The sequence below is a fragment of the Patiria miniata genome, unplaced genomic scaffold (assembly GCF_015706575.1).
Source record: "Patiria miniata isolate m_02_andy unplaced genomic scaffold, ASM1570657v1 HiC_scaffold_22, whole genome shotgun sequence".
Taxonomy (NCBI): Eukaryota; Metazoa; Echinodermata; class Asteroidea; order Valvatida; family Asterinidae; genus Patiria; species Patiria miniata.
The window spans coordinates 6,000,841-6,027,509 of record NW_024037061.1 but is presented as its reverse complement, the minus strand read 5'-3'; the positions used below and the strand labels follow the sequence as shown (position 1 = coordinate 6,027,509).

At 38.8% G+C, this 26,669-nt stretch overlaps 1 long non-coding RNA gene across 1 annotated transcript; it reads left to right on the top strand.

Annotated features, from left to right (window-relative positions):
* The first annotated feature begins 19 nt into the window (after positions 1–19).
* Positions 20–26,057, top strand: LOC119730921. The gene is made up of 3 exons (XR_005271407.1): positions 20–159; positions 21,146–21,339; positions 23,963–26,057. It is a non-coding gene; the product is annotated as an uncharacterized LOC119730921 (long non-coding RNA).
* The last annotated feature ends 612 nt before the right edge of the window (positions 26,058–26,669 follow it).

The following is a 26,669-nucleotide window of genomic DNA, read 5'->3' as shown; positions in this document are numbered from 1 at the left end:
GGCATTCGCACTCCTCATACCGAAGGCAATCCGACCATCTCACCGCACAGGCAGCCGCTACTCGTCCATCCTATCATCTATCGCTGCATTGACCACCGGCTCACCTAGCAAGTGGATTCTCTTGGTCCAAAGCTCTGTGTTTGCGTTGATTTTCTACAGGTGAGTCTTTTTAATATTTAGCACAATGAACGGTTGGGGCTTTCAACAAAATATAATGTCAAAAATGAACAAGTTTTGAATAGTTTAAGAAATTTATGATCTATTTTATAGGTTAGCCCCTTCCATTTTATTTTTGGGAGAGTATATATAGTTGGCTAAAAGTGTCTTGGCCTCGTTATTAATCAAGATTTATTCAGTTCTATAAACAAGGCTCCCAACACTTGTGTTTTATTACGAAAATAAATGTACGTTTGAAAAAAAACCCAAGGTGTAAGGCATTAACGTCAAATACTTATTCGATGCGTTGACTAAACTGAACAGGCAAAATTACAGATCAACTCATCTATAGAAGATTATATTGTTGCACTATATAAAGCGCCATATATATCCACACCAAGTGGTCCAGGCTTTTGTAAAAAAAAAATAAACAGAAAACACAAAGTTTGACTCATTTACTTTACAAAAATCGAATGTGTTGTTTTTAAAGGGAAAAAAATAGGAGAAATTTTATTCGGATTCATCAGTGTAATGACACGGAGCGAGCGAAGAATGCCCGAGATACATTGCCGGTACTTTTGTATAGACTATGTAAACAGCCGTTTTTCGGTCCGTAACAGTGGCGGATCTAGAGGGGGGGTTGGGGGATTGCAACCCCCCCCCCTCCCCACCGGTCAGCCGCCGACTAATGTTATGATACTATAGGTTTTTTTCGGCCAATTTCACCAAGTTTTCGTTCAATTTAACGCCTGGCTCATTCGATTTAGATTGAAATTGAAAGATCGGGCATTCGTTTTCATTAATGGGCAAACATGTTTCACATTTTGTCAAACATCTTTTAAGACTTCATACGTATGTATTCCTTAGCGTAAATCATATGTTATGACTTCAAACCGTAGATTGACTTTCTTTCTTAAAGGGTATGTGCAATGAATCTTTCTCAGGAATTCTTTTTGCGCAACTCTGTGAAATGTAAGAAAACTACACATTTGACAACACTTTTGGGGTTAATCTTATTGCAAATGTGCACTTCTTTAAGCATTTAAAAGTTTCCATGTTTTTCCGGACTAACGCTGTTACTGTGATGTCATTTCAGGAAGACACTGTTCAGTTTAGGTTTTTTTCTTTCAAATTATTCATCCAAAATTTGCTAATTGAAAACATTTGTGGGAAAGGGATGGTTATGGGATGGCTTACTACCATGTACTGACACATCATATAATCACCACATAAAAGAATTTTATGACAGCAAAATATCCAAAATTCTAGCAACTTTTTTCGCTGAAATAGCCGTGTAACATTAATCATGCTCGAAATGCCATCACAGGTTTTCTAATGAATATGAAACTTTGCATTAGCATAAAAACGGAGAAGGGCCCTGTGAATATGGTAAGTGTTCGGTCATACATACGCAAGAAAACATTTTTAAAATAACGCAAGAGAAGTGTTCCCGACGGTACAACCATTTCCAAACATATTACGTGTCCCGATGTCTTGCACGTCAAGAAATCGTCAACGTAAAAAAGCGTTTAAACAAGTAGAAAAGATCAACATTGAAAAAGAAATTATCTTAGTCCCTTTCAATTCATTATTTCGTTACATCTTGTTTCCCTCATATCAGTTGATTTGTAACATTGTAAATTTTACAGTCATCAAGATTTTTTTTTTGGGGGGGGGAATGAACCTCGGAGAAAAATAGGAAAAAAAATCGATTAAAAAATCTTACTAATTTAAATGATCAAACGATGAAAGCGATTGCCCATAAACGAATAAGAAACGAAAAGCATGGTTATACGTTATAAGCGCACAGATGTTCGCTAATTTGAATGCGTCAACCGTCAAAAGGTTGCAAAGACTTAATTTTAGACTGCTACAATTTAAGTCTTGAATGCACCAAAACGAAATAGGCTGCCCGAAAACGAAAAAGAACATTCACAGCAAAATCTTGGCTGCCTAAAAATGAAATTGAATGAACCCCAAATGAAAAAGAAACCCCCATTGGACCCCAAAACTCACGCGAAATTGAATGGCTGATAATGAAAATGATTAGAAAAATTCGGAAATTCGCCGGGAAAACCTATAGTAAAATAGGGCCAAAAATAATAAATGGAATGCTAAAGTTCCTAAATGTATTCTCGGATTGCCTTATAATACGGCAAAAAGCACCGTAGATTGCAAAATTCCTCGCAGACCCCCCACAACAAGGAGTGCTTTTGGCACGCCTTTACTCACCCCCCCTTCATACAAATCCCCCGTTTCCTGAAAGGTAGATCCGCCCACGCCAGTGAGTGTCTCGTGACAAGTTCAGAAAGAATTTGTTCAAGCGATCTTAACTTCGGCAAGCGGAATGAGCCTACTAGAGATAGGTCTACATTGTCCGTTCTGTTTTCAAGTTTCTACAAAATCTTACTACAAAAGTTATTTTACATTTTGAAAGAGACATCGAATTGAGGAAATCCGCTAACGTTTAGATATATGGGAACAATTACTTCAGATATTTTTAATTTTGCGGCAGGTTAATCTTGGGGTTTTTTTTTGCACAAAGTAACCGAGAATATAAGCCTTTTTTCGGAAGGTTGCAGACACATTTTTAGCATTCTTCATTCATTTATCATGGTGAATGTTGCTCAAAGGTATTGAAAGGCTCAGTTGGAGTAAGTAAAATTACTATCAATTTGAAATGCACCATGCAAAATGAATTAATTATTATCTTTAAACAGGGTAATTTTCAAATTAGGTTTTGCCCTTCACCGACGTATTAACACTGTATACTCAGTGTGTTACCTCCCGAGTGAAAGTTGGAAAAAAACACTCGGGTGGGACTCGAACCCACGACCTCCTGCTTTCTAGTGCAGATGTCTAACCACTTGACCACCGAGCTAACGGGATCGGATGGCCGGTTTGAATCTATTGTACATAGCAGCGGGTACCGCATTTACTATTCATAAGATGAAATTTGTTTTGCGTAGGGGTGATGTATATCAAATTAGGTTTTGCCCTTTACCGACGTATTAACACTGTATACTCAAATTTCATCTTATGAATAGTAAGGACACAACCTAATTTGATATACAACACCCCGACGCAAAACAAATTTCATCTTATGAAGGGCTATTTTCATGGGGTCGTTTATAAATGAACATTTCATGGTATAATCCCCATCAGCCAAGCATTTATATAGAAATGTACAAGTTGCTGCCACTGCCTTTTAGTACAGTTGCTTGTTTAATCTTGTGCGCCAGCAGATGAAATTCAGACGGTTATGTGCGTGACAACAAATCTACTTGATTCAATCGCATGAAATATGCCAATAATATCCAGCGTGTAAGAGTATACTCTAAAGTCTCATAGATCTTATGTCAATCGTGGCAGTGTTGATACAACTCAAGTAGGCATTAATGGTTTCACATGGATGAACTTTACAAACAACATTCCGGCGGAGGTGAGGAGAATCAACCCTCGGCTTGGAACTCAATTAAAAACGGATTTCAATACATCCAAAGACATGGGCGGGAAAACAACCCCGAAAACAAAACATATTACTGCACCTTCGATTTATTATCGGAACACACTAAGGACTAACGTGATGACATACGAGACGCAACGACAACGGCGTTTTTTTTAAATTAATATCCATCTAGCAAATCCTTCTTCAGATGGGATTGTTTGGGAATAATTGCACCTCAGTGACAATGTGGGTAATTGTGTTGAGACGCCGTTGTGAATTGCATTCTTACATCAAAGTTTAACAGATTATTCGAATCGTTTTAGATTATAAAGATATATTTTATTAGAACTGCATGTGAAAAAAAATTGGAAATTAAAAACCTAAGTTTTCGCGTTAGATATATTCCGTTGTAAAATGTCATTGTTTTAATTGTCATTAAACAATGCTATGTCGTTTTGTTTTTAGAGAAAGAGTAAACTTGAGACAACCGGGAAAGTGCCTGATTCGGTAGTAGGGTCCAACATTGTAATTTTCACATCAACGTTTAAGAAAACAATTTGTTGCTTGATAAATTGTTCTGACGTGTACGAGGCAAATTTTACAAAAAAAATATATCCTGGCAAACTGTTCAAGCTGAATATTTTCACCAAAACGTTTATTAAGACGATGGGCTGACATGGAAGTAATAAAACAAAATGTACATGTACATGTACATCAAAATAGGCAAATCCTGAAGTATTCGCTTTATGCGGGGGGGGGGGGGGGGGGGGGGTAACTGCTTTAGTAGACAGTGGTCTTGCATGGTTATAATGATGAAGCTGTAACGTTGTCAAGTCAAACTCATTAAGCCAGTCCAATCCGGGACGGATCATAGGTGGATCCAGGGGGAGGGGACCAACGGGGGCTATGCCCCTTCTCCCACCCCTACCTCCCCCCAAAAAGAGAACTGTGGTTTATAGTTTTGTTAATCGGAGGAGTGAAGACACCTTTTTGTTTTAAATTTTCAGGAAATAAATTAAAACGTTGCGTATCTCCCTCGCAAGTCATCAGCTACACATGTTTAGTTTTACTATAAAATGTGGAAAAAGCGCACGATACTATAAACTTCATCCCCTTCCCTTTTGGAAAAACAAACACAGTACCCTCTTGCCACCCCCCCCCCACCTCCCACCCCCGAAATTTGGTTGTGGATCCGCCACAATGGTGGATGCTCACAAAAATGTACTTGTTGAAGTCATTTGAAATGTTTCTGATTTGCAGGAAACTAACGTATCATTCTGTATACATTGTATAAATCCACGATTTAGGGGGAAATACCGTGAAAAATATGATGACACTGCGATGGATGGGAGATGTTTAATTGGCGTCATTGAATATGAGTAATTATGATATTATGACTGATGGATGGAAGACGGTTACATATTGCTTTTGAATAAATCATTAAAAGTAAGATTTATATTATTATATTCACCGTAAATGATCCCATTAGTGTAAGAACCGTTTTGAAATATGCATGTGATGGGGAGCGTTCATTTTAACAGTGGTTCACGCCATCAACATGCCCATGAAAGCATGCGAAGTACGATATCAAAGTTACTCACAGTGATCATTAATTGACGCCAAAAAAAGAAAGGAGGCGATTTATGGTTTATGTTTTGAATAACTGAATGACTATCAAGGTAGTTAGCTGCATGGATTAATTTGTGTTCCTTTGATCTGACTCCGTGGCGGTGATAATCTCCCTACGACCCAACATATAAATGTTTATGTAATTTTCAAAAGATTGTCACCAAGAACTATCACAGTTACAATCAGATATTTACGGTAATTTTTTCATGCCGCTAAGTATAACTTGCATGCACGACTGCGCTATTATTCCTTTGCATATTAATGCGCTTATGTGCAGTTAACTTCCCATTCGTCACTAACTCGTCTCCGTTGCACTCTCGGGCCCATGGACCAGTACCCAGCGCAAGATGAATATTGTTCTTGTAAAAATTGTAAAATGATAGTAGGGCTTAAACAAGACTGTTCCGTGCTTGAAGACTTAGCTGACCGTGCAGGCGGTTTATATGAGAAAAGTGATATTAAAAGTGATGGCTCTACCCCATTCAGAGACGTCTCTCTTATAGACTACCTATGAATAATGTTATGTATGATACATATTAAAGTATTCGTTGGTATGTGATGACTATTTTTATTTCTACAGTTTTATAGAAATATTATTATGGAGGCTCAATATGGGTCTGAAATATCGGAGAATTACTCCCTTGATAAAACCGTGGAACACATGTTGTGGATGGAAAGATGTTCTTTCTATAGGTATAGTTACGTTTCCGTGGGTTGGTGAACACGTAGTGTCCGAGGTAGATAGGAAACATGGGCCTTTACTAAGGTGTAGAGGATTCGAATACCTCCAAAGTGAATTTGAGGGTGGGGTGAAAATTATTACAACTTCTGAACAAAAATTAGGTGACAGACTCGAACAGAGGCTAAAACAAGCTGAAATTCACAAGTGAAAACCAAGAAAGAATCACCCCTCGTCAAAACCACCACTTACAACCCCCGTCTAAATCGCAGTGATATCAAACAGGCACTCTTCAAACATTGCCATCTTATTTCAAGCAGCCCACTTTTAGAAGAAGTTTTCCCCAAACCTCCATTCGTTGCCTATAATATGCTGATAACACCAAGAACGGACTTGCCAGAGCCAAACTCAACCATTATAAAGGGCAACCAATCCCGTGAAACGGAGAACTCTGACAAGACGCTTGATATTCTTGTTTCACTTTGGGATGAACAAATATCCCCTCCGAATGAAGTTGTAAAGTCCACACATAAATCGTGAGGAATATCTTCCACTAAGTGAGTACCATCCAACTCTTCTGATACCTGGATTTTATCGAATCACGCTGCTGATGAGTCCCCGAAGGAACGAAAATGCAGTCCGCTATGCCCTCGTGTATAACCCTGCCCTAGTTAGCCCAAACCCACTGTTGGGTCGAATTGGCCCGGTCTAAACATCCATTTGCCTAATCTCCTTATTTCTACCCATATTGAGGCTCCGCATAATATTGTCTCAAATGTAGCCTATTTAGGCCTATATTTTTTCATAGTCGATCTATGAGAGAGGCTTCTCTGAAAGGGATATAGAGCCATCACTTTTCTCATTTTGTCATCAACGATATCAACTTTAGCGCTCACGTAAATGACGAACAACACTGTAACAAACGTGACTGTAAATGCCTTGAAAAACTATCCATCAGATGAAGACGGGACACGTTATTTTTTTCGGCCCCTAACTGAAAACTGCACATAGGATAGTATGGATACTTGAATGTTTTTTTTACCAGTTTTTGTTCAAGTTCGCTTTGATACAAAGCCTTTTCCTATGTCTCATTTTATTCCACACATTCGGTTATAGAACGCGTGCATGTTATTAACATGAGTTATGAATGTAATTCGTTTTATATCTAGGCCCTATGCCTCTTATTCGTATGAATATTTATTCCGTTTTAAGTACAGTACATTCTGTGGATAGAGATCCGCCAAGTCGGAGGCCTTCTTTGGTTTGAAATGTCCCGTCTTATCCCTCATCAAATCCTGCCCCAGTTTACCTTACTCATACACTTTCATCAAAACAGCTTTCCAAATACCGTGTATGCAGTGAAAGGTTAAATGGTTTCGCCTATACTGCCCAACCTGCCTGTATGCCTCTGGGGTATATTGAATGGATACGTACTTTGGAGTACATTGGCGGCAAGTGCTACCTGTGCACAATTGCCAGAGGGGTTTGATTAGGTACCGACAATGAGCAGGTCCGGCTCTTTTCAGATGGCGTCTACTGAATGGCAGGTATTTGACTTTCCTTTAGGCTAGAAACAACATCAAAGGCCTAGCATTTATTTCTTGAGAGCATTAGATTGCATTTTAGGAGCGGTTCACATGAGTTCGTATTGATGTCTTCGAGATGACAACCACACGGCAAGGAGAATTAGATCAATCTCTCTTACAGACTTCCGCCCATGGTTTCTACACTGAGAAGCTGAGATTGAACCTTGCTCGTCAGTTTATATTTTCACGAAAGGAATGGTCAACTTTTGTCTTACATGGTTTATTATATGGCGAACTCAATTTCTTGTCGCGATTTATTGGTCATGTTGAGAAATCCACTTGGCTCTGCATTCTGCCGTATACTCCTTTGATTTCGATCAACAAGCCTGAATCACCCCGACGCAAAATTCCATATTATAAAAGCCTGAATAGGTAATATCGTGCATTACGTTGTGACTGACAGATCTGACAGTAATGAGTAGTTCGTTATCAGGACGCCTTGCTAAAAAATGCCTAAAAGGCCATTTGTATTAAGTATTTATCATTGCATATGCCCTACCGTCAACAATTAACAAGCTCTGTGCTACTGAATACACGGTTGATCATACAATTTTGTGGACCAAAATATTCACAGGAAAATATTGTAAAATCCTAATCTGAATGCTGGTTCAGAGGACTAACAGTCGACAGTAGAACTGCTGCCCTGCTGTTGTTGTGTTTTTTTGTTTGTTTTTTTTACCGTACTTTCAATGGGCTTTACAGGAACGTGATGGGCCTTATTCCATGGCTCTGCTTACCACAAACTGTAGCGCTTTTACATTGCCTTCGACATAATGCCATCACGCTTTGTTTAATGCATGTGTGCTTTCGGGAAATTGTGATAGGGGGGGGAGCGATTGTTGGAAGGGGGGGGGTTGAACCACCGCGTATGCCATGCGTACAGGGGGCGGGCTGTTCTTAAAAGTTAAAAGGGGTATGTTTACAATGTTGCGTAATGTACAATCGTTCATATCAAAGTTGTCTTTGAATAAGTAATCATTCCAAAGATTTTTTTCACAAGGGCTAACATCTACTTTTCCAAGCTTGGCTGATTCAGTAGTGAATTTGAGCTGTCCAAACAAGTACGCCAACACGAAATTTAGTGTTGAATGGGCAGGCAGACATGTTGAACGTGTTTGAGCATAAATGGAATATCATTTTTTATGATTAAATATATAATTTCAACATTTTTTGTTTCACCCAAAAATGTTCTCAAAAGTAACTTGGGCGTCGGCCCAACTTGGCATGGCCTTGACTACGCCCATTGAACAACGTTTGAAACTGAAAGCATTTTGACACGGGTTAGCTACCGGTAGTCTGAAGCGCGCAGAGCAGGCCTAAAGGCTCCAAATTCAGCTGAACGCATGGGTAATGGTTTTACGAATACAAAGTTGATGCAAATATTCCACGGTCTTTTTTATGAAGGCCAGAAAAATGTTTCTGGTGCCGATTACATGGCATTTGAATATAGAGTTGGTGGGTATAGACTTATTTTGGGGGGTCATTTTTTGTGTACGATCATAATGGAGGCGTCTGCGTGTAATCAAGGATAAAAGGTAGAAATTGATGGTTTCGGGTGTTTTTTTTCTAATTTTTTTCATAAAGAAATGAGGGTAGGCCTGACAGAATAGGGAAGGTAGGGAAACCGGAAGCAGAACATTTGTTTGGCCTTATCAAAAGAAAGATTGAACTCACATGTTCATTACACTATATTCTGACTATTTCGTTGCTGTTTATAGGCCTTAATGTTTTTGTCATCATTATAACACCTCACCCACACATTCTGTATCTTGATTGGCAGAGAGCGAGTCACATGGTACCTTCCATTTTTGCTATCGCTCAGTGCACGGCCAAAAGTACTAAACCTATAGCAACCAAAGTACCATACCAAGGGCGCGGTATTTGTGTGCAATGCATGCTGGTGTGCGCATTGAGCGTTGCGCGTTTAAAGAGAGCACGCCACAGAATTGGGTTCAAACATTTCGTGAAGGGGTGGTTTGGAAGAGAGAAATACATTTCCCACCAATTTTGTATTGAAATTGAAGTTTATTTTAATTGTGTTCAGATTTAAATAATTAAAAATATTAAAACCAAGCAGAATATGGGGGTGAAGTGTTATAAAACAAATATGGAATGCTTTATCTCGTGGTGAAGTAAAACTAGCCTCCCTCAGTGATCCATGGAGCATTCTATTTTCCCTCAGCTTCGCCTCGGGAAAAAATAGAATGTCCATGGATCACCTCGGGAGGCTAGTTTTACTAAACCACTCGAAGCATTCAATATTTGTATACTAGCCCACGCAGTAACATTACGCGGCTTAACCCACAATGCATAGAAAGAGATAATTTAACGATCCAAGTTTTTGTCCCAACAAATCAACAGCTTTTACAGGACTGACAGGGTCAATGACCAATTCATCTTTTCTCCGCTGCAATCAGCCTTATCAATTATCTTCCAAGGTCTATAGGCCATGCATCAATGTGATCATATGCCTTTATAGCAAACTCAACCATGTGATGGATCTGAAGTGCAAATACACTTGATAGGCGTTTGTGATGGGAACTCTTACCATAATTATTAATGACCGAGTCGATGCCCGTGAGCTATTATCTAGGAATCATGGTCATTATCCATCGTAATGAGCCCCTTCAAAAAGCATTAACCTCTCATATCCCTTCAACGATTAAAGGAACGCTTATGTACGTCCATGGCGTCGCGTTTTTGCCCTAAAACGCGTTTCGCGCATATACAAGTACGCCTTTGCCAATTGTTCTATAACTCGTGAGGTTATACTGTACAATGTACATGGATGGACAAAGGTAGACGCTGACAGACGGAGCTACACCGGAGCGGATGTGGTGTATTCTGTTGATGGCGGTCGCTCCCTGAAGTTCAGTGTTTTTAAACACCCAATTAAAATTAATGGACATTCCAATCTTACATCAATCTTTGATGCCTTATTAGGAATTGTTTACTAATTTTTGAATATTAATACTAATGAAGGCGTTTGGTCCACCTGGGTCCGGAGGTAGGGCTAGGCAAATTAATACAACAATTGGCAACTGGTTTTCCCCAATCTACTCTCGGGTCGACCTGCGATTTGCGTGCGCTGCAATGGAACCGTCGGCATTGATATATAAACCCCGGATAGGCCTACTCAAAACTTGGTTTGACTTGTTATCTTAGTTTTACAATAATTCCTAGGGGTCTAACAATGCCACAACGTTGGCACTCGGAAGCCTTTAATAAACGTACTTGATTGGATACTCATTTCTCCAGTAGAAATTCACTGAGTTTGTCGTACATTATGACTAGCTGGTGACGCAATGTAGGCCCAAAGCCAAGATCGACGTACAGAAATATTGACATTTAACGACTGTCCACTTCAAAAAAGAAGTGCGTACAGAATGCAATGTACATAATATGCAGCTGACCAAATGAACGTTGATCATACTATTAGGCAAAAGGCCAATACGTGCACCAGAAAACTAAAACACATTACAATTGACTAGATTTCGGGGAAATCTCAAATCAAATTGATGTAGGATTACAAATAGTTCACCACAGTCATTCTTTTAACTTCAAGAAATCAATTTGTTGTAGGCCTATTTGTTTTTGTTTGTTTTTAAATTTTTCTCCAATGCAGAGTGAACAAAATAAACGATAAAACCTGTAATGACAATAAAGGGGCTTGGACACGAGCATTATAATGTAATCAATTGAAGTACATGAACCCAAACTGCAGCTGTATTGATAGCCTGCCTCCACAGACCTCACATTCGGCAGGTGTAACCAAACACCATATCCTGTATTATAAATTGATATGGACATGAATTCTTAATTCTAAGGAAAGAAAGAAGCGTCTGCCGTCACGCAGGAGCTGTCATGTAGCACTCAGGGTCTGCACTTGCTGCTTGGAGTAGTCAAGATAGCGGGCTGATTTGTTTCTTATTGAAGACCAATATCTCTCCTTCAAAGGTTCACTATGTAGTCTTAATCACAGTCTTTGATTCGAAGAGAATTTTAACTCTCTCAATTCAATTCTTATTCTTTTCTTTCACAACCGACACCTCTCTGTACTGTTATTCCTTTTGCAACAATAGAAGAAATGTAATGACCTTATCTGATAACCAATCCTATAGTCATAGATACAAAGCAGTATCAATATATGAGTTGTTTCTCAGTGATTGCATTTTTTCAACAACGTAACAAATTTGTGCAAGCTTGAATTTCTTTTTTTTTGTTTTACTTTCAAACCCAAATCGAATATAATCCTCTAAATGTATGCCATCTTGACAGTGCATATTTATAATGGCCTTTTCAAATCAACATTTTGACTATATTGCTCAGGCTGTGTTTTTGGTAAATAATAAAAGGATCTAATGGTTTCATTGATTACCTGTATATGTGAAGACAGTGGAGGCGGGGTGACTACAGCTAAACCGGAAGTGATATGTGCAGGCTGACACATGATCCGGCCATAAATAATCATAAGGTATGACAGAGTTGCGCGGCATTGGTGTCGCTTAGCGTAATTCGTCTGTGTACCGCTGTGGTTCCAGCAATGATGGTGTGTGTCTGTGGCTTCATCGACTGCTGCCGGCGCGTGGCTAGATGTTGACCTGATGCCTAAGGCTGTAACATAACCGGACTGCTGAACGATTAGAGGTCTGGATGTATATTGATGAATGCCCAAAGGAAAAGCTGGCATATTCCTTTTAATCAAATACAATAATTAAGGGAGGATCATCTTCTAATTTGGGGATGGCACAAGGGATATTTGGGTCTATTGGTATTTGTATATAATATATACCGTGGGGTTTATTATATTCATTAAGTTAGGATGCCTTTAGGTCGAATCAGGTTGTACGAATTCCTTCCGCATAGATAGTATCCGACCAAATTCCATATTTTGTAGAATTTGATGTTTTGTAAGTTTGTTATTAAATAAGTAATATAGATTATTACACTGTGTTCGAGAGATGGGCTAATAACATCCCATACAATAATGGACGAAGTGCTGGCTTTATCACCAAATGTGAGTGAAAATATTTATCCAGTTGGAAAGGCCTTTTATTTATACCCAGGTGGCAATCATTAAAGCAATGATAGTATAATTATAAGTACGGAGACATGGCTTCAACGTATGGATAGGCATTACCATTATGTCTACGGTTCATGACGGTAGCAAATGACGTCACTGCCATTATTATGTAGCCTACTAATTCAATTGGAAGTTAATCTACAAACTGTGGGCGGCTTACCATGACATTCTAAACGTAAATCCAAACAAAACATGCACCAGTAATTTTCAACTGTTCTCTGAAACAAAAGTTTTTAACGCAAATTGTACTTTAGTTTTCTTTTTTCTTTATTTCATTTTAGAAATGAACGTTTTCCCGTTCAAATTCGTAAAGATAGCACTCACATTCATCTTGAAGTGTCTGCATTAAAGCAAATGTGCTCCCTGTTGTCGTTCCGTCGTTCAAATTAGATTGTGGGCGTCCTAAGTTGAAGTAATGCCATTCGTTTCAAGTGTTCATTCAATTTAGCGGTAGGTTTGGTTCAGCGTTATTTGCATGCGATTCTACTTTTAATTTTATTTTCCGCGCTTTCTGTCAGTACTTTTGACATTCAAATAAAAGGAAAATAAGGCAAGACATGAGACTGTAATTTATTTCACCTTTTCTATTCATTTCATTCTAGTTTTGCTGATTTTCAAAGTATCTGTCTTTTTAATTCAAAGAAATAAAACTGTTAATAAGAGATACGAGAATCTTAAACATGAGAGTTGACGCAAACTGTAAAACGGCAACAAAATTTCTTTCATTAATAACTTTATTAATAATTTCTGAATTGGGTCACAATATAGAAAATAAGTAGCAACCAATCTGGTTATTTTGTGCCTGTTATTATATAGTTTTATGATTTTAGATCATACATGCAGGTGGGTCTGTTTTTATATCTTGGCTTGCTTTGGCGAGGTGCGTCAGCCATCGATCTCTCAGCCTGTACGTCTGATGGCAATGGCTGTATCATTATAGTGTGCGCTTCGATGGGGTGATGGCATTGAGCATGTTCACACTGTCGCTGCACGGCATGTAGGCGTCATGTAGGCCCTACGTATACAATGCACGTTTAATCTGTCGTTCTGAAGCACGGTGCCGACCATGGGCGTCGATGGTGGGGGACGGGGGTGGGTATACATACCCCCACTTTTTGGCCGGGGGAGGATGGGGTATTGAATCCCCCCCCCCTCACACTTTTTCGTGATGAGAAAAAAAGTGCAAAGGCTGTTACAATGCGCTATATTGATGTAAGCGCGAGTAGGCTTATACATATACATCTATATCCTGAAGAGCGCCCCTAGTGTATTGTGGTGTCCAGCACACCCCCCCCCCCCCCCCCCCCCCCCACCACCCGCTTTTTGAATTTCCATGGCCGGGCAATTTTTGGATATTGGTCATCCCCCATCTCTCCCCCCCCCCCCCCCCACTCGCCGGAACAGATTTACGCCACTAGTTCCTCCCCCAACTATTTTCGTCCCCGAATAAAAAGGTGTAGCCTGCATTTGATTCAATAGATCAGAATAGCAGATTCAATGGCTCCAAACTCGAAAATGATGTTTAAATGATGATCTTTTGCTTAAAACAAAATATTTGGTCAGAAATTGCCTCAGATCGCACCACAGAGCGTCTAGAATCTATTTTTCCCCCGGGCCCTTATAAGCGGGCCCGAACCCCACGCCGTTTAGGTTTCGCAGTCGCCAGTTCTGATCAAGATATATGTATGTAGCCTACCACCCCCACTTTTGAGAGGCGATTGACGCCATTGGTGTCAACAGGCTTTTAGAGCTAGGACCTATACCAGTTTGGCCTGGCTTGATTTGTACAGTGATTTGTACTAATTTTGGTACCGGTACACAGGGCGGAGTAGGGCCTTTAAACTTAACGATTGTTTTTTAGTTAATTGGTTGTTGATTTGAACATGCATTCAAATTCGTGTGACAATGAGTGATTCGGCGGCAATTTGACTGCCAAATCTATTAAATTGGCCGCGAAAACCTATATTTAACCGGTAAAATAAAGCCTACGGTTACACGAAAGGCCTTAATTGTCAACTAGCTGAATCATGGACCACTCCTTGAATAAATGGCTGAATGAATGAATGAATGAATTACTAGCTTAACGCGCTTGCTCCCGTAACAGTTAAAGGTTTAATTTTACAATTTACTGAAATCCGGCGTTGAAGGTTAACATGACACAAAGTAATCACTGCCGTGGATAGACGATGGTTGATAACAAGTGTAAAAGCATCACCTTTAAATTAATTAGGAGATTTGGAGCTTTGGAAAGCTGTGTAAGTACTAAATCGAATTAACAGCCCTGACGTAATACGGAAGTCCATGTGTTACTTGAATTTGAGCTTTTAGTGGAAATGTAATTACCGTTTTTGATATGTTATTTTCCCGGTACCTCCTAACGAGATGATGAGGTTCGGCTATTTTATTGACTAATAATCGTTTTCGTGTTATCTCCCGATTAAAAATCAACAGTCCTCCTGAACAGTAAGAACTTGAATAAAATAAAATGGGGGGCTAGTACCATCTGTCGATATGGGGCGCTTTTCAAAAACGACAATTATGCACACAAAGGGCCAATATATGGTGCGAGATTCTGAAAAAGGCACCCAAAACGGCAGATGCCACAAAAAAGGCCACCACTTCTTTGCTGAAAAGGGCACTAATAAAGGGATAAACTCTGAAAAGGATATAATAAAGCGATGACATGTACTGCTGGACAATGATACTCAAACTCTATACAATAGGTAAGATAGTTGAATTTCACGGACCAAACTCCAACTGCCAAATTCTCGGTTGAACCTTTGCCACGGATTGAGTCGGAGGCTGATTTTTGCAGAGTACTAGGCTACAGGACTATACATCAAAGTGTGTTCCTGCGAGCAATAACTCAGGGTGTGAAGTTTGTCTCCGGTGAATGGCGTGGCTTCAGGCTGTTACAGTGATAGAACACGCCAGCGAGACAAATCTCATTAAAATATATAGCATTTACCCTTTAAGAAGATAGACCAATCCATCTAGATCATGGCTACAGCAGTGCCTCAGACACGATATCCGAGTTCATATTGCTTGCTTATAAGAGCAGACAAAAGCACTGACGCTTAGAAGTACGTTAACACTGCCAATGCTGACCAAGTTGACGAACACATACTCGTAGCTGATGACAGATTTTCAATATCAGTAAAATTGATCAAGGTTGTTTGTACCACGTCTTTGAACATGTAGCCTGTTGGGTTGATTTCGAAAGGACGTATCAGCTGAACTATATTAAACCAATATGGTTAGGATTTCATTCTATCCCCCACTCCAAAAATAATGGATAACTGAGCAAAAGTTGGTGTATGCGTGCTTTTTGGGTGTGGCACCTTGAATATAGATTTTCAAATCGAATTGATAATTTTTTAGCATTACATTAGTTATGAGCTTTCCAATGAGACATCGCACGAAAAAAAATTGGCCCATGACAAGTAATCAATTAATTAATTTCAACTTTTGAACTAAAAGCGGGACGCTCCTAATTCGTTCTGAATAGTGTGCGCAATGTCTGAACTGGAGCGCGTCATTTTAAACCACTTTTTAAAACTGTATAATGGCCTGCAAAAACAAACAAGCTAATGTATGTGTTACAGGACATTACATTCCTTTAAATTTCGTTCGGAAAAGAAAATCGAAATTTTTGTAAAAGCACGTAGGCCTATATATACCAACTTTAATGAAGGTTCGACCGTCCGGCTTGAATTGCAACGTTAAAAGAATTCTTCTTTATCACAGCTGTCATTTTTGTCAAGCATTATATCGGCTTCTTGGTTAATCATAAAAAACAATGAGTTTATAGGAGACCGTTTCAATATAAAATCGTCGCAAATATGTATTAGTATGCGATTCAAACAGTCGCAAAGTCCTGTGTCGAGCATTTGATTTTTTTGTTCAGGCAAATAAGGAGAGCATTCTCATGTCAATCACAGTGCACGTTCCTGTCATGTGCGATAGTTTCTGAGGCGACGGTCATCAATGCACGACAGAGCAAAAGGAGGTTCGTTGAAAATGCTGCTTGATCGTAAAAATTGATGAAAGAGATAAGCTCAAATAAAACTAATATCAGACATAAACTAGAGATAAAGTCTACGCACAGCAAACTCTCAAGTTGAATGAATGATGTCTGTTTTGAATGTTCGTTGCATTTTCCAAAGCAATGCTGAGAATGTTTTTGATTGTTTGGTTACCTTCCATGCTTAAAATGTATTGAGCGATATCATGCACGTAACTATTGTTCAACTCATTTATTTCAAGCGAATTGTAAGCCTGAGTAAGACTTTTATCCTAAATTATTGTGGATAGGCCTAATATATTATAACATTTCACAAAATATATCTCAAATTTCTCATGGTACGCACACTACAAGTAAAATACACCTTCTACAAGAATCAACGATTCAAATTTGATGGAATCGGCGTGTGTGTAATGAAATGAGGTCACACTTTTTGAATATTTTATGGCCGATATAATTGACAGCACATTAATCTCAGCATAATTTCCTTGATGCACATGGGAACCACTGCAGCAGGCCCTGTCAATCTGGTAAGTTCTCGGCCGTACAACATTTAATGCATTGACCACAACTAGCAACGTAAACTGAGATAATCAGAGACGGAGCGGCAATAGAAGTGTCGGTAATTGTCAACTCAAGTCATTAATAATTGGGCAGATCGTAGTGACCTTTATTGAAATTACGGCAATGAAAAGTGACGAAGATTGATTGAATGGTTATTGGTTTCCTGATGCTAATTCAGTTACCGGACGTTTCGTAATGGCGAATAGGATTGGAAATCAACCATAATTTCTCTACAACTTCCGGTGGGTTTAATCAAACGAGCTGATAGAAAATGTGAATCAAATTAGCCGATGTAAAAAAAAAAGGAATCTAGAATTATACGATGTCATGATGTAACAAAAATGAAAGTCTTAAATATTAAGTAAAAGACATATTTCATTGACCATGACCAAGTCACAATGTACATTTGAACTTCGTGATATGTAGGGTTTGGGTGAAAGTTTCCTTGGTTCTATCCTAAAACCTCCTGCTTATTGGAGCAAAATGATTAACCGTTCAACATCCGCGCTTGACAAGGCCAGATATAACTGCGCTATTAATATAAGTTTTGATTGAATAATTTGCGTGGGATGACGTCAGTACATGAGGGGCAAACACCAGCGATGATACTGTGTCCCTTCTTGAGTGGTCTTATACCATGATCTTATACATGGTGCTTTATATAGGGCGTCATTAGCCTGTGTAAGGTGACGATCGGGTATTGGAGCTACATGCCCGCAGCTGCTATGCAAAGCTATCACTGCACTTCCACATGACGAGACAAGCTGGCTCAGTCCTGCACCTGGCTTTCCCTAGGGTAGATTAACATGCTGGAGACATGGATCAGAAGGCGGCGTCAGGAACACGCTATATGCCTATAGGAAAGAGCAACCTGGACAATTGGCAAACTCGCAGAGAGACAAAGCTATGGATGCAGAGACTGCCAATGGTGATATAATAGGGGAAATATGACACGAACAGTCGAAGTAAACAGACTACAAACAGATGTTAACTAAAATGCAGGAAATTGAACTACGACTACAACATTTTATTGCCTGTTTTGAAACTATTTATTGTAGGCTGCAGATTAAAAAATGTATTCTCTTATATACTGAAGTCGGTTCTTTCAATGTCACGAAAACTGGCACAAGATATGAGTAGGCTTAGGCCTGTACATGGTGCTACCGTACATATTGACTTCTCACCATACAGACATCCGTGTCTATAGGAATTGGATTTGTAAATGCATTGGTAATAGAGGTCTACATAAGTTGACTGGTAAAATTGGATTGTAAATAGGTTGGTAAATGCATTGGTATCTATAAAGAGAAATAGACGATACCTGAAAAATAGTAGACGCTTTTTTAATCTTATATTCAATGACGTTCGAAATGGCAATTTCATTTTGTACGTTGAACGCAACAGTCTGGGAACTGTTGACATGATAAAAATGGCTGTAAAATTAATGTGAACTGTAAAATTAATGTGACTGTAAAGTGCTGACAAAGACTGCTTTCTGCGAGGATATTAAATCATTAAATAACACGCTCTGTCCACTGCATGGTCCACCGCATTTTCTTTCTGTTTTCCTAAAAATTTTTGTTGTTACAAATCCCATAATGGATATGCTATTACTTTCACATAATATATAACACTGATGCTGAGATAAGCAGTACCATTACGTTAAAAGCTTTTTGTATAGATATTTTAACACCCATTATACAATTTCGACATCCATATATTAGCGAGCTAATAGCTGACAAAGGCTGAAAGGAAGACCATTAATGATTGTACCTGCATGATCGATGATGGGTTACCTGTTCTCGGCTGTTCTGTCGTCTTCTCTTCAATCATTAATCATAGTCTATTATAAAGCCACTTTTTCATTGAAGCTATTATCCAGGTTTCATTTTATTAACTGTTTTCGTTTTCTAATCGCTTTAAAGGCAAAGACCAATGGTTGTAAATAATCATACTTGAAATCCTATATAATGATTGATGCCAAATTTTTAAGATGCAGTGTTGTAGGACTCAAGTCCCCCAGGACTCGGACTGTAGGACTCAAGTCCACCAGGACTCGGAATCGAGTCCGTCTCCAGTCCGTCTTGAGTCACAATTTGGGTGACTCGGCCTCGACTCGAGTCACCTGGTCGGCAAAAGACTCAAACTTGGACTCGAACTCGACCATCATAACTCGGCGGCTCTCGGATGGCAAAACAGCCTAACTCGAAAATTTGAGTTTTTAAGATGAGAACACTTCTGGGCATATTGAAGGCGCTCTTCGTTTCTGAAAGTTTTAAGTCATCAGAGGTAAACTGGTTTTTAAGACAGCACGACCTATATCTCACACTCTTTTTGAAATTTACCTATTTTTTTAATGGCAAAGCAATCTATCTTTGAGTTAGGTCATGCACGCGTATTTGCTTTTCATGGCAAAATAGCCTGTCAGTTAAATAGTACATGTATCTGACATGAAGATAACAAAAACCAGACGATGAAGAAAACTCATTTTCATGCATTTCTTCTAACTGTTGTACCAAAGTATTAGAGCTAAGAATTCCAATTCATACAAAATTGTTATTATTTTTTCAAAATTTTCATTCCATTTATGCTCAAAAGTTGTAGAAAATGTGTAACAAAAATATGTGAAGTTGAAGTATTCCGTAACAAAACGTTGGCCGATCGTATGACATTCGATCGCTGTCTCATTCAAAAATGAATAACCTTTGTGTTGCCATAGAAGTTGAACTTAAAATATAAATTTTGTTGGGGGGGGTGAAACTCGACAATAGCATGGATAGTACATCTTTAATTTCAAGGCTTTTCAAACAGGAGGCCATTTATATTGTCAGCTCACCTGGGCAAGAGCCTGAACACGACCCAGTATTCGTCACGGAAAAACAACATGCTCTTATCATTGTTACTCTTTGGTAAGGACTGGTTTCAATGATGTTGTTTCACATCAGTTGAAATTGCGCAGTATTAACAGGCACTCAAAAACCAACTCAGAAGTGTGGGTGACGGTAATGACATCTCACTACATACGTGGCGACACTTAGTATTTAGCTGGGATAAAATGCCTACGGGGGTGTGCTCGGCTGGCTGCAAGTAAAAGAGATCGGAGAGAGCGTACATTTATCAACTGATGAACAAACGTTCAAATACAGAATGAGGAATTTGGCTGGCAGTAGGTTTTGTCCCTTTTTGTAATGAGTGGGTTTTACACTGTGGGCTGAGGGGATGGGCGAGGAGGATTAAATATGTACTGTCCGTGCTTTTCACTGGATATATTTTATTTTCTACTATCGTATTTTCAACTTGTATGCTTTATTTTAACAAGTTCTTTCTCTTTCGGGCATCTCTAACCATATGGTAAATATCTGTTGTTTTGGGTTGCTTTTGCGCACCATCAGATCCGCCTGCGAGTAGACTGATTTCCGGTCCCTATAGGCCTATTATCGATCCTAATTGGGTCAGGGCCCATACTCTAAGTGGTTTTTCTATAACTAAACGTAGGCAGAATTGTTTTCTCTCGATGCCTCATTCAAATTTTTGTATTGCTAGAAAATTAGCTATCTCAAACAGAAATGTATTTTTCTGTTGGGACTCGTAAATACCACGCACATATACATCTTTTACCTGGGCCACCTAATACTGTAAAAAGCAAATGCAAATGCAAAGCAGCAGCAGCATGGCCTACACCATTTTCAAAGTTGCCAGAGCACTGAGGCATTTGGTATCATTTCGTTACTTCAAAATACAATGTAAGCTTACATAATTAATAATCCCTAAAAGGCTCTAAAAAATCCCGAGAATGCAGAAAATGGCATTTAAGATTAAAAAACCCAGTCCGTTAGGACTTTCACAATGAATTTCTCCCTCATTAGTAGGTTAAAATGCATGGCCGTATTTTTCACAGAGGTTGAGCACAAGTGTCAACTGTATTTGATGTTAACAGTACCTTAAGTACCTATTATTTTCTTTACTTAATCCTCAGTGCAGAGTACCCGCATCCCCTCTATAGATTTCAACATGAAGACTTGGACATTGCTTCTGGTGGTTGTCGTGATGGCAGTTGTCATGACAGCGGTTGCTATGGAGGAAGAGGACAACGATGACTGGTTTGAGAACATGATACAAGAATACAAGAGAAGGCCGCGCCCTCCACCGCGTAACCTATCATCTCGAATGGTAAAAAGACTATTACATCTAACCGCTGAACCACTAACATTCAAAACTCTATAGCATCGAATAGAGTCAAACATTATGATTAATTACGATATGAAACCTGTAGCCAGACAAAAATATATACATGTACATGTATAGAATAAAACGGACGCGAAAAAGTCCACAGTGGAAAAAAATCTGCTTGCTCCCGCTTTTTAGGCCATTCGTCTCTATAGGGCATTACATCTTCTGGTTTTAGTTTCCTCGCAATTTATTTCTGTCTGTAAACAATATTTTTTTCACATAAAGGGTTGTGCGTTAAAAATTCTGCAAATTGCAACCCTGGTTTGCCTTACATCTTTTTTTGTTTGTTTCATGCTTTAAAAATAGACCAATGAGTTTCATTAATTAAGTCTTAAAGTTAAAGCCTCAAAAAGCCGTTTCGTTGATGTTTTGTATGTATCTACGTGTACTTCCCATGTATGTGCAACCTTATACAGAGTGAGTTAAAAAAAAACGAACCCAAATGTTGAGACCATTTCTTTTTAGTGAAGTTCTACATATAGCACTTTCAAAATCTAGGATATAAAAGCCTAATTCATAAGCTTTCTTTCAGTACAGAAATCATTCAAATCACTTATGTACTTTTCAAGTTTATATGGACTTTTAAACACAAACACCGTTTTAAACTTCTGTTCACCGATCACAAAAAAGGAAAGTGTTCTTTCAGCAAAACGAAAACAATTAACACATTGTTTTCGTTTTTTGTACATGTACTTGAGTGATTTGATTGATTCTCGTATATACTAAAAGAAAGCTTATGAATTGGGATTTTAAATTCTAGATTTTGAAAGTGCTACATGCAGAACTTCACTAAAAGTGGACCCGACATTTGGGTTTCGTTATTTATACTCACCCTGAGTATCGTATCTGTATATCCAAGTGGAAAACATGCACTGTTTTGCTCATGTTTGCATGAAAGGATAAATACCGATACAGTATTTTGTGTTTTGTTACAATTCACAAAGTTATTCTCGATTACTGGCAAATAGAAAGTATCAAGGAAAATGATTAGAGCAAAATCTATTAAATACGTTTGAAAATCGGTATATTTAAATGATTTTGTACACACCGTACGTCAGCATGTATGTTCCTTTTGAAGGCAGGCGTATATCCACACGCAACACTAACTCTCATTTTTATCATTGTCCATAAAAGCATCTTAAATGTGATTTTAAACTTTTCCAAAGTTATTAAGAAGTTCCGTTTTTTGCCTAACTGTACCATGTCATGTGTGTATTTCTGTTTCGCAAGCCTATCCGACGATCTGACTTAGAGACAATCAAACGAACCTGCGATACCCCAGCATCTGGTATAAGTCAAGCTAACTGCATTAAGTCAATGATGAAACAGTTCGTTAAACCATACGCGGTGGGTTACCCTTCAAAAACAATTCCAGTGTTTTCACGTTGATCATTCCGCCACCCCGTTGTCTCATTTCATTGAGACGGACCAAGCATGTTTCACGTCTGTCGCATGGCAGTTATTTGGCTTTGGAATCATGTTATCGTTGTTCATTCTGTGCATCATTCCGATGCTTCGGTCAGACTTGCCACAGTTTTGTAGAAATCGTTTTGCGCTTTGCTTGCATGTGCATGTCACTTGGCTGAAATCAATCAATCAATCAATCAATCAATCAATCAATCAATTCATAAAACATGACATGTGAATTCGTGTCTTCAAATATTACACTTGTTTGGAGGATGTCTTTAGCATAGCTCACCACGGGGCCTTGGCCTTACGCGATCTCTCTAGTGAATTTGAATTGGAAGGATGACATTGCGCTATTAACTAATAAGCTAACACCTTCTACTTTCCGTTATAATAGTGTCTGATATCTCTGCGATATATTGACTTTGTTCTTTCTTCAGCTTATTTGTTTTTAAATTTAAAGTTTGATTGTTCATTTGTCTTGTTGAACAAGTTCTCCACAAGTGACAATTCTGAAGATACGTAGGTCGGGTAACCACCACATAATGTCCGAAATTTTCATTAAAATGTGGAGTGTATCGTTGATGTTTGCGTTTTTTAATAACAAAATGATCATTCCTATTCTCGTGATAGATACTGTCATTTTGCAGGTTTAAACAAATAATAAAAATAACAGTTGAACCTGATAAATGTGCAATCAAATACAAAGCTGACCACCTGCATCTAAACAGGTTTCTCTGACCGTGGTGGTTACCTGACCGTGGTGGTTACCTGACCGTGGTGGTTACCTAACCGCGGTGTTTACCTGACCGCGGTGGTTACCTGACTGCGGTGGTTACCTGACCGCTGTGGTTACCTGACCTAGGCCAACGACTCGGATTTATCTGGAGTGGGAGCGAATATCAGGATTGGCACGGTTCCAGGCTTAGGCCGTATAAGCACCAAATGTATTTTAGCGCAATTCCTTGACTAATATTACCATAAAATCTGGCTCCAAAACAAGTGAGAATGCCTCTCGATGTCCATCAATCAACTCATATTTTTACAGTTTGAAACTACTGAGGGCGCAGTTATACAAAGTGTCGTTATGTAACATGTAACAATGAAATTTGGTGAAAGTTAACTTATATATTAGTATCCTTTGTTGTCCTTTCAGCAGTGTACTGGGTATGGGAAGCCGTGCGCCATTAAGAACAGGAAGCACAATTGCTGCCAAGGTATGGGTTGCTACAGTGGCACTGGCGACGACTGTTACGGGAATTCACGATGCATTTGTATGAAAACTCCCGCGCTGAGGTACATCTACAACTTGTAAAGGGCGCCACCATGCGGTTCTAAGGAGCGTTAACATCAAAGAACCGAGATATAAACGGCAACAAGTGTCAGCATAGAACATAACATGGCCTAAATGTATAACGAATATTTTAATTTATCACTTTATATAACTTATGGATTGGGATCGATACATTTTCACTGAACCTGACAACTATTATCACTTTTTTATGAATATATATACGGCAAATAGTAGTCTTTAAGCAATGTACTCTGCAGAACATCCGAGTAGCAAAGATAACTAACCTGGAAACGTACAGTAAAAAGTCAACAAATCGTCTGACAGTCATGTACATTACTGCATTAATGTATTACCAACGATGAGTTGTGGCTGCAACATTCTGCCGCAGTTTATATATAAGTGAGCAATGAATTTTTCTGCATCCAGGTTAGCCAGTGACCATAATGCGCATGCGTCAGTTGGTAAAGAAATGGGAGGTCCCTTTTAAAAAAAAATCCGCTGCAGCCATGAATCAAGCACAATTTAGGAAAGAAAACAACTTTAACTTCCAGTAATCCAACCCCAACATGCAGCATTCTACATTGTGACCACTGACCTAACGTATAGCTTCGATCTTCGCCGGATATCTAAACCATATAAAGTTATTTCAAATCACATGATGTATTAATTCAATTACGCAATATATTTCACGCATGCGACTTATGGTATATGAGTTTACTAGCCTGCAGAAAAAAATCACCTATTGCTGCCAGGCGCGGTAAGCCGCCGCGATGATAGAGGGCGCTATCAACAAGATGATTCCGATACAGTCTCGGGAAGTTTGGCGGCGCACCAAAGAAATTGCGAGCTTAATTACAAGCGTGCATTAGCTTGAATGTAGACCTTTCTTTGGTTGGCACTTTTTGCCCACCACGGGTTGGCAAGACAATATTATGAGCCAAAATAAATAGTTATTAATGTTTCCAAACATATCAATGGGTTATTGACAATACAAAATTAGCAACAAAAGCTACAAAGACTTAATAAAAAAAGACTTAATAAAAATGGCGCTCAATTCTTACGTAACAAGAAAGGTCCATAGTGAGTGTAACGTATGCTCATCTTGTTGGTAGCGCTTACCAGGGATCGGGACCGACTGCATTAGGGGAGCAGTCTTGAACCAAGTCTAGTGATTCTATACTACCCTAAACTGCAAGGAAGATGCCACAAAATTGCTGCGAAGGAGTGCAGCCAATCTCTATTTTTGTAAATTAAAGCCACGTAGGATCATTTTCAATTACATGGAAAAAGTACCTCTACCAATTCAAGAACAGAAACCTTTCTCAAGTGTTCTGTATTGTCCCCAGCGCAATTAGAAACATGCACCATTCTTAATCCCAAAATACGGATTAAATGAATTGAGGTACTTACTGATCGAGTACATATAGTGCGCCCTCACTTGTCTTCTATAGTTAATTGATATGCGATGTTATTATAACTTTGCTACCCTGTAAATTCCTGTTAGTTTCTCAGAAAAGTACAGCAAATCTTGCTTTCAGATACCTTGAATAATTAAGAAAAATAGTTTCCCGTATAGCGAAAACTATTTGTTTATGTTGCACGTTCCTCATCTATATACTTACAGAAATGCATCAAAGATAACCTTTTCCATGTAATAAAAGCCTATTGATTTTTTAATTGATGAGAAAAACAGACATGATTAGTAAGGAAACTACTCTTCAAATTTTTGCTTGCTCAAGAGTCGATGGGTTAATTGTAAATATATCTTTTGTAGGGGGTTATTACTAACCAGTGTTGAGATTGTTGTAGTGCAGTCTTTTTCCAAGTCGGCCAGCTGTAGTGAATATTTTTTTTGGGGTGGACTGTTACGTCACCTTCTAACATTCGCTATTGCTATTTGAATTCATTTTGTGGTTTTTTTTGCAATTTTATTTGGGGACGGGGGCGGGGAGGGGGGGGGGGGCTAAATCCCCCCCCCCCCCCCCGTAGAACCGCGCCTGCGCAACCTTATACCTTTGGGACTTGAAATAGGACGCACATTACATTGGCTCTCCTAATGTTATGAACTTGATACAAAAGGTTGTCGGCTTGTTGATATTGTATCATGCAGATAAGACGAAAACTGTCAAACCCAAAACTATAAGGAACACAAAACGAGTTATGTCAAGCCTTCTGTCTGTATAAATGGAGGGATCAATATAGGATGGAGAGAGTTTTCATTTCTAACCATTAAAATAAAAGATAGCTTTGAAATTGAAAAGTTATAGAGCCCCAAATTATCGTAGATCATACTATTATGTCAATCAGTAATTGTAATATGTTTTCTAACATTTTTTGTGACCTTGCGTGCACTGTGTTCATTTAAAACGATTACACCTTGCAAACAGTTACTTCTGTGAGATTTCTAGTAGAATAAATACAAATGGTGTTTGTCCTCAGCAAAATTCACACACTTGACATCGTGTTCTGTAAAGAGGTGAATTCTGAAAGAGTTGACTTGGTTTTCGATCCTTCGTAAAGTTCTCTTTGTTGACCGTCATCAGTGGCTTGTGTTCATCGTGCCCTTAGT